General features: G+C 33.3%; 1 pseudogene; it reads left to right on the top strand.

The window, feature by feature from the left end:
* Window positions 1-1,836: 1,836 nt before the first annotated feature.
* LOC132697667 (venom serine protease-like) lies at window positions 1,837-4,490 on the top strand (annotated as a pseudogene).
* The last annotated feature ends 3,465 nt before the right edge of the window (window positions 4,491-7,955 follow it).

Raw genomic sequence — 7,955 nt, 5'->3', positions numbered from 1 at the left:
CGCGGATAGTGGCGTTAGATATTCAAGGTTTTAATCTAAAGGACGCTGTAGGTTTCGTCGCTAAAGAGATTGCAATTTATGACGGAAATCTACTTACTTACTTACAAGCCGCAGAGAGCGAAGCTTATATTGCGTACCTTGGCTCAAGCGTTTTCACCACGGATTAAAATACCTGATAGATTATGAACCTTATCGACGAATTGATTACGCGGTTGGTTCACACTGCGCACCTAAAAGGGCAAGCAAAAACAGATTTTTGACTTCGAAGATCGAACTACAGGTATCCCGACCTTTGATTGTTAATATGTGTGCACCTTCCATATGAACGGTGGATTACACCTGTGTGCCTATATGAAAAAACAATAAAAAGGTATGCTTTCAAAATTTGCAATTTTATGTCGACCGGCATATGTAAAACAGACTAACGCAAAGCATGCAAATAAGCAACGTTGATGAACTTCGGGCGTGATATCATACGACTCGCTGGTTATGTGGCATAGGTTATTTAATAAGCAGGAAAACAATTTAAACCTGCCTCCACAAAATAAATGTCCGCTTTGATTTAGTGTTATAAAAATAAGAACATTAAATTAAATCATCTCAGTTAAGTGCTCAAAATGTTTTATTAACAGCGTACGTTTGTTTTAAAAATGACGTTTGGTCGGAAGAATGGAGTTGGCTGTATCCCATTATCTCGGCGAATGGCAAAGATTGCTTTCAATAGTAGCAGCTACCGCAGCGATAATTCCAAAAAGTATTAATTCTACTGTGTCTAGTGACGGGTACACCTTCGCAAGAAGGGATCGATCTGTATAAATTTTTGGCGTATAGTCCAAAACTCCTAAATCAACCGTGACTCAAAAAGTGTACTCAACTCAGCAAAAAAAAGGACTGGCGTTATTAGGATCAAGGAAAACATGCTGTTTGAAATTTACAACATTGGTGCTCGTTTCACCGGCAGGGACAAATACATGGATTTTCAAGTAGAAGAATTTTCGGATTTTCTAAATTTCCTGAACAAAAGAGAAGGTATTGAAAAAATTATGTCAATCAGGCATCGTCTTTTTGACTCTATGAATTTATACTGAGACGTAAATATATAATCAATAAATCAATAAATTTTATTTGTAACCCGTATATACCGGTCTATTATTTGTTTCTAGCTGACAGCAAAACGATTAGATGTTTACGCCGCTTCCTTAAATCTTTAGCTCTTATCTTTCTTGAGAAATTTAACCAAACCTTCCAACAAGTGTGTCAAAATGACAAATAACTAGAATAGGAAATTAATCATATAGGTCTAAATGTTTAAAAATCAGCTTATAGAGAGATTTCAATGTTTAATAAAGATGTATTGGTATAGGTCATTAACAAATATGAAGTTCTTATAATTTTACAAGATTTCGAAAATTCGAGTTTCTCAAAATTAAAAATTATTGACCCTATTATAAATAAAATTAAAGACTTATGTAACGCACTTTCTATTTTGCAAACTAAAGTAGGAAAAGAACGTATATATAGCTGCAACTTTAGAAAACACTTCTATTTTTGAAAAAGTAATTAAGGTTGATTGTTTTATTTTGAATAATAAAATGAATTACCCTGCCAAACACCTGTTCAATTTTTACGCAACAATCTTCTTTGGATTGAAATATAGCTGTTTAAATTTAAATGCCATTACTGATTGGTTCACATTCTTCCGAATAGCTTTTCCAGCAGCAAAATTAAATTGCACTTCTTCCCGCCGTTCTAGAAACGTTTTATATTTCATTGAATTTATTGTAGGCCATGCCGATGAAATTTCGAATTTCACATGGCAAAACGTACGTTTTTTAGGCTACAATCCTTGGAGGACAAGAAACGGGCGTCAACGAGTACCCTTCGATGGCATGGCTGGTAAATCTGAACCCTTTCATCATAATTTGCGGGGCTAGCATAATCTCTGAATTTTTCGTGTTGACCGCCGGTCATTGTGTCTACAATAGAGATCGCAGCACGTTTTCGGTTTTAGTGGGCGGGCACAACATCACTTCAGGTAATGCAATATCGTCAGTTTCACGTAAAATCTCGCGCGTATTGCGATCAAAATACAAAGTATCGATTTGTCTATAGGGATCGATATTTCGATATCCGCTTAGTGGGTTTCATTCAACAAACATTAAGTAAACGTCGTTGCTACTCCCTCTCCTCTACTCCCGAATTCTACTTTTCTCTTTCTACTCTTTCTACTCCCGAATCCAAATTATACCGGGTGTGCGGGAAAGTCTCTGAGATTTAGATAAGGCACGAAAAATTTTTTTTTCTATAGGCGCAACCTACGGAGCTATGACTCTCAAATGGACACCACCGAATTTTTTTATTAAAAAAAATAAAACCACAAATTCAATTTTTCCAAATTGTGTTTTCCTCGTGTATTTATTGTATTTAAAATATGAAAAGCTCAATTTCTTAAGAACTATTAATGGCCTCGTTTATTTAAAGCTATACCAAGTGCCCAAAAAGTATGAAAACGGTGGAATACCTGAAGAATTATAAAACTGTTTCATAACACCTAACAAGACCCTCATTCCATGAACACGGTGGTAGAGGGAGAGCAACTTTGACATCTCATTTTTCTTTTGTTTCTCGGTTAATGGCACTGTTTTAGCAAAAAAGACGATTTATCGTATTTGTCAAAAATCCGACTTTATTGTTAGCTTCAACATGTTTTTCCACTCCCTAATCCAAAATGTCTAATTATGCACTTACTCATTTATAAATTAAATGAAATGTCAAAGGGGGTATATACCATTTTTGATATATTAACATTTTGTGTAAGAATTGTAGTACCTGTCGTTCTGCATGTCTTGAGAAAAGATATATGTGCCTATTGTAATAATTTAGTAACCTACTTTTTGTCTTATTGTTACGAACACCGGCAATTATAACCATTGTAAATTTAAACAGTTTTTAAATCTACCGAAAACAATTTGATCGTTCGCGATCTAGAGAAATGCAAACGCTCGAATTGACCCGCGACAGTGTTTAATGAAGCTGACATTTTAAAGTGACACTTTGGTAACGAATGATGAATGCATAATTGGGATTTTAGAGAATTTCTTGACAAACATGATAGATAAATGGCCTGGAGGTTACAGCACGAGCTACCGAGAATTCAGAATCAAATTTCGGGCAAAACCTGATATTTTTATGGCACAGAATCCGAATCTGTACTGATTTTATGATTTTAAATTGAATGACAACGTAGTTAGGAGCGGCTTAAATTGCAGCATTAAGTTGTTATTAAACCTTTTCTTTCCTTCTCAAATATCTTGCGACCGTATTTATGTTTAATCTGTATATTTAAATCTTGAATTATCTTATTGTTTCTGTTGTTGCCTTTATTTTTATTATTATGCGAAACAAATATTAAAAAGTGCGAGATAAAATTAGGATATTGAACGACCGACCTATATTTATAAGAATAATTTGCCTTTTAGGAACCACCCCTTATTCGAAGATTTATAATGTTAACACCTACGAAATCTTCACCAACTTCAGTCTAATTAATACGGTGATAGATGACATCGCGATCATTAAAACTCAAAACCAAATAGTGTTTAGTTTATATATCGGTCCCATATGCTTACCATTTCGGTACAAAACCTCCGATTTCGTTGGTCAACTTGTTACGGCATTGGGTAAGTTTCTACAATCAAAAACGCTGTAGTTTAGATCTAAAAAATTTGAAAGTGACTTTAACAGTATTGTTTTTGGAATTATTAAAAATGTTGTTTCTCTCCAAGTCATTTTCCGAAACATATTTTAGTATCATTTCTTCTTAAAATACATATTTTTGAATTGCCAAATAGAAGATATGGACTATAACTTGCATAGTAAACAATGCCTAGATGAACATGATCAATTTAAAATATTTTATAAATGGATTGATAACCAGAATACGTGAAAAATCTAATATTGGTATGGTCACTTTTCACGTAGAACTTGACATGTTCGACCAACGTTTTTGGGGATATTAAGAGGCGGTTGAGGTTAATAATCCCATAGAATTTAGTTTTATTTTCTTTGTTTTCTATTTTCAGTTTTTCTTTGCTCACGTTATATACGGATATTTTGTAGTACCTCTATGAATAAGTAACTTTGTATCTCGTTTTACGTTTGTTACTGTATTAGGATGGGGTAGCCTGAACGTTTCCGATAGCCAATCGGACGTGCTAAGGAAGACAAGTCTCATTGTAATTTCAAACCAGCAGTGCGCCCGGGACCAGACTGAGAATATCAACAACAATCATATATGTACATTTACTCTGAGACATCGCGAGTGCGCTGGTGATTCTGGAGGCCCGTTGCTGTAGATGGATCCGAGCACTCAAAGGTTGCATCTTATCGGGATCATATCCCACGGGCTCGACTGCAATATCGACAGTCCCTCAATTAACCCCAGGGTTACTTCGTATTTGGATTGGATCGTTGCCAGAACTGGTATGTAAATTGCTGATGTGTATGATACGGAAACCTTACTTAATTCATTCGTAAAATTGAGGCTTAGCTAAAGTCTGACATTATTATTAAAATGGAAACCTTTATAATATTATAAAACCATTTTGGTTAGTTATTAGACCTCTTACAAAAGTAAAAAAAAAAATATTATAAAAGTTAAGGTTTCTTATAAATTTATAATAAAACCTTAAGCTGCGAGAAGTGTTAATTAATTAATGTAATTAATATATTTGTGTCTGAATATTAAGAAAACCTTCATTGTCCAATGCACCTGAATAAATTGTAAAAATTTCTAGGACAAGCCAATTTGTAATTTTTATGTACATTTGCAAGTTACTTTTAAACTTTATTTTGAAAATTTTGTTTTGTTTGTGATGTTTATTCGTGCTAATAATTATTTTTCAAAGAAACTTCCGCAGGATGCTCGTGGCTTCTTTAGAGCATTCTCTGAAACTGATTTGATGATTGTTCTGCACGCACCTTAAATATTTATATTTTTATTTTATATTATTGGGCTGTTTGATTATTGCGATAAATTCACAATTTTTTCTTGAATAAAAGAGAGGGTTAGAGGCAAGTATTTGGTATTGTCGCATAAAACGAGGCTTCCTGTTTCGTGACGATGTTCAGAAACCGCTGATGTAATTATTTCTCGAATTCTGAGTGATCTCTGGAATTTTTTAGTCTGCTTGATATTTTTAGATCTGTTTCTTCGATTAAGTCTTTGCCGCAGTTTCACGGTATGCTGTCTCATGCAAAATTTTACCTTTAACCGATCGCAGAGATCGGGAGATTATAGGACAAGAAATCGCTGACATTTTTAAAATATTTCAATGGCAAACGGGAGTTGCATTCTGTAAGTGGTTTTGTTGAAGTGTATTTTTTAATAGGCCGTCTGATATCTTGATAATGGAAATTGTTGGTGAGAAGAACTGAATTGAACATGGATGATTTTTACGTTTTTTACGTATCGATCCGTATGAGTCGGTTTTCTATAGACGAAATGGCCCAAGGTTAAAGCTGGTTTTCGATTAATAAAAACGTCTATAAAGTGAAGGGTGTTGTTATTTTCGAATTCGATTTTGAAATTGATGTTTGTATGTATGGAGGTTAGATAGTTCGTCCACATTTTATTTTTATGTGTAACTTATCAGTGCCTAGTTTTTCAAAATGTAACACAAAATATTTGTGATGCATGGGAAATCGCGGATCCGATGTTCCTAATATTTGTTCGTAAATTTGTTTGTTACATCCCAAATCTATTTTTTTTATTAATATGAGAAATTCTGCAGGGAGGTTTTCGGGAGAGATTTAACTTGGAAACTAACTATAATGTCGTCTTCATTTAACTTAATACTTTTTAGTTGTTGAATAGAATGATAAAAATGAGGTACAAAGCTAAGACTTTTTCCAAGGCAGAGTCAACACGATACAAGACAGTAGATGTGCATCTACAAGTAAATATTTTCTTTATATTTCACGATGCAGCTTTTCTCGAAGAACTTGAACAAATTACACCTTTTTACTTAAAAAAGTTTTCGAATTGGTTTTCTTTACATTGATGCACCAAACATGAAAAGAGTTATAATAATTTAAATAAATTCAGTGGCAACTGACAATAACTTCGACATTCCTTTGTAGTAATTTCATTTGTGAATGTGGCACTGCGAAATGTTTATATTTTTTGGAAAAAAAATTAGACAAGATGGGAAGACCTGTAAAGTGATTGATGTTGGGAAAATCACTAGGTCCACGTCTCAAGAGATCTTTGCAATTTTTTTGATACATTTAAATACCGATTTTCATAAAATCGTCATATTTCTACAGCAACGCAATATATTAAAGAGGTAACAAAGACGTCCCGAGATAATGACATGTAGTCTTCCATCACATCAAATTCGTTGTTATGAAATGGAACTTTTTCCCTGACATTCACACCCATTTAACTAGAGAGGGGTATAGCGATAAAAAATCCAACAACATTGACGCATAGAAAAATAACGTGTTGCTTTTAGCGCCACTAGCTGAAAATCCAAAGGAATAGTATTTTCAGTGCAAATCAACTGCCATTAAGAAGTTTTATTTATTTTCATAGTTATTTTATTGTTATACTGCGTCTTCTTTCTTTTTCAGGTGTAAATTTTTGTACCCGCTAGGGACGCCTTTACAGAAGTGTGCAACATTATTATTTTATATATAATAATAATATTCGGTTAAACATATTTGTGTCACCGTAGAATCAATATATATTTATATATATATATATATATATAAATTTTTTTGATTTTAATGGTCAATAGGCCACGAGTAGAAGAAAATGTTCTGGTAGAGTTCCCAAGATACTGTGAAATTTAATATACTCATGACTTTGGGTTCGATGCAAGAAGAACACCTATTAACGACATTGAAAGGTACATTTTATAATCAACGTCCTCGCTATGGACTATTATACACGTGGTGTCTGGTCAGAAAATTATCAATATAAAGGTTTAAAATGCAAGAATTGTCACGAGTTCCTGTCCAGCTTTAAAACAAACGAAAACTAAAATGGTTTTTTCTCGTCAGAGAGCATTCTGAATTATTCTTTTTGGCTTAACTCGGTAAGCTCCGTTGGTCGACAAAACATAATCGCTTGATTTGACGCTTCAAAGTGTTATTTAATAGTTCAACCAACTCATACATTTTAGCTGTTATATTGGATCTTGTTTCTTAACTATATTTTGTTGATTTAAAATATTTCATATTTAGTTGAAATATTTATGCCACAGTATGTTCTACAGAAAAATAATAACTATAAAAGGATTACAAAAGCGGTGTTAAAATTTGTCAAGAAAGAGTTTAAAAAGGACTCTGGAAAGTTTAAACAGTTTTTGAGAATGTCTAATCACACTTTTGTTAATATTTGTTTGTTAAGTTTCGAAATGCGTTAATGAATATTTTTTATTTCTAGTTCAATTTCGGCAATAAATTTGTGAAGCACTTGATGAATTTGTTTACTAATATTTCGTATCGTAATTGTGCATTATACTTATCAAATTTGTTTATAGACCCACTTCTTAAATTAATTCTTGAATCAGTTCAACGTTCAAGTAGTCTAAAAATTATTTTTTTAGTTATTTGGAATACAATAGATTAGAGTAAAGCTTAAGTCGTATGCTTAATCATCAGAATAAATGGTCTTACTATCACCATTAATTGGTGACAAAGTACTTAAACCAATATTTTTGAGTTTTTTAATTTAACTTTCTCAAACGGAACTGATGATTGCAGTTCAAACAAGCTTTGTATACGCCCGACAATCTAGGCACATGCCAATACAGGCATTTCTGGCACATATTCTCTTGCTAGTGGGTTCGTCTTTGTCTATATTGACGAAGCTTGCGGATAGTGATTTTGATGGAACTGGTGACTTCACTTTTGATTTTCTGGGTCTTTGTGGCCAAATATGTTGTTGA

The sequence above is a fragment of the Cylas formicarius genome, unplaced genomic scaffold (assembly GCF_029955315.1).
Source record: "Cylas formicarius isolate icCylForm1 unplaced genomic scaffold, icCylForm1.1 PGA_scaffold_28__1_contigs__length_765056, whole genome shotgun sequence".
Taxonomy (NCBI): domain Eukaryota; kingdom Metazoa; phylum Arthropoda; class Insecta; order Coleoptera; family Brentidae; genus Cylas; species Cylas formicarius.
The sequence above is the reverse complement of the archived record's forward strand: the minus strand, read 5'-3'. Positions and strand labels throughout refer to the sequence as shown.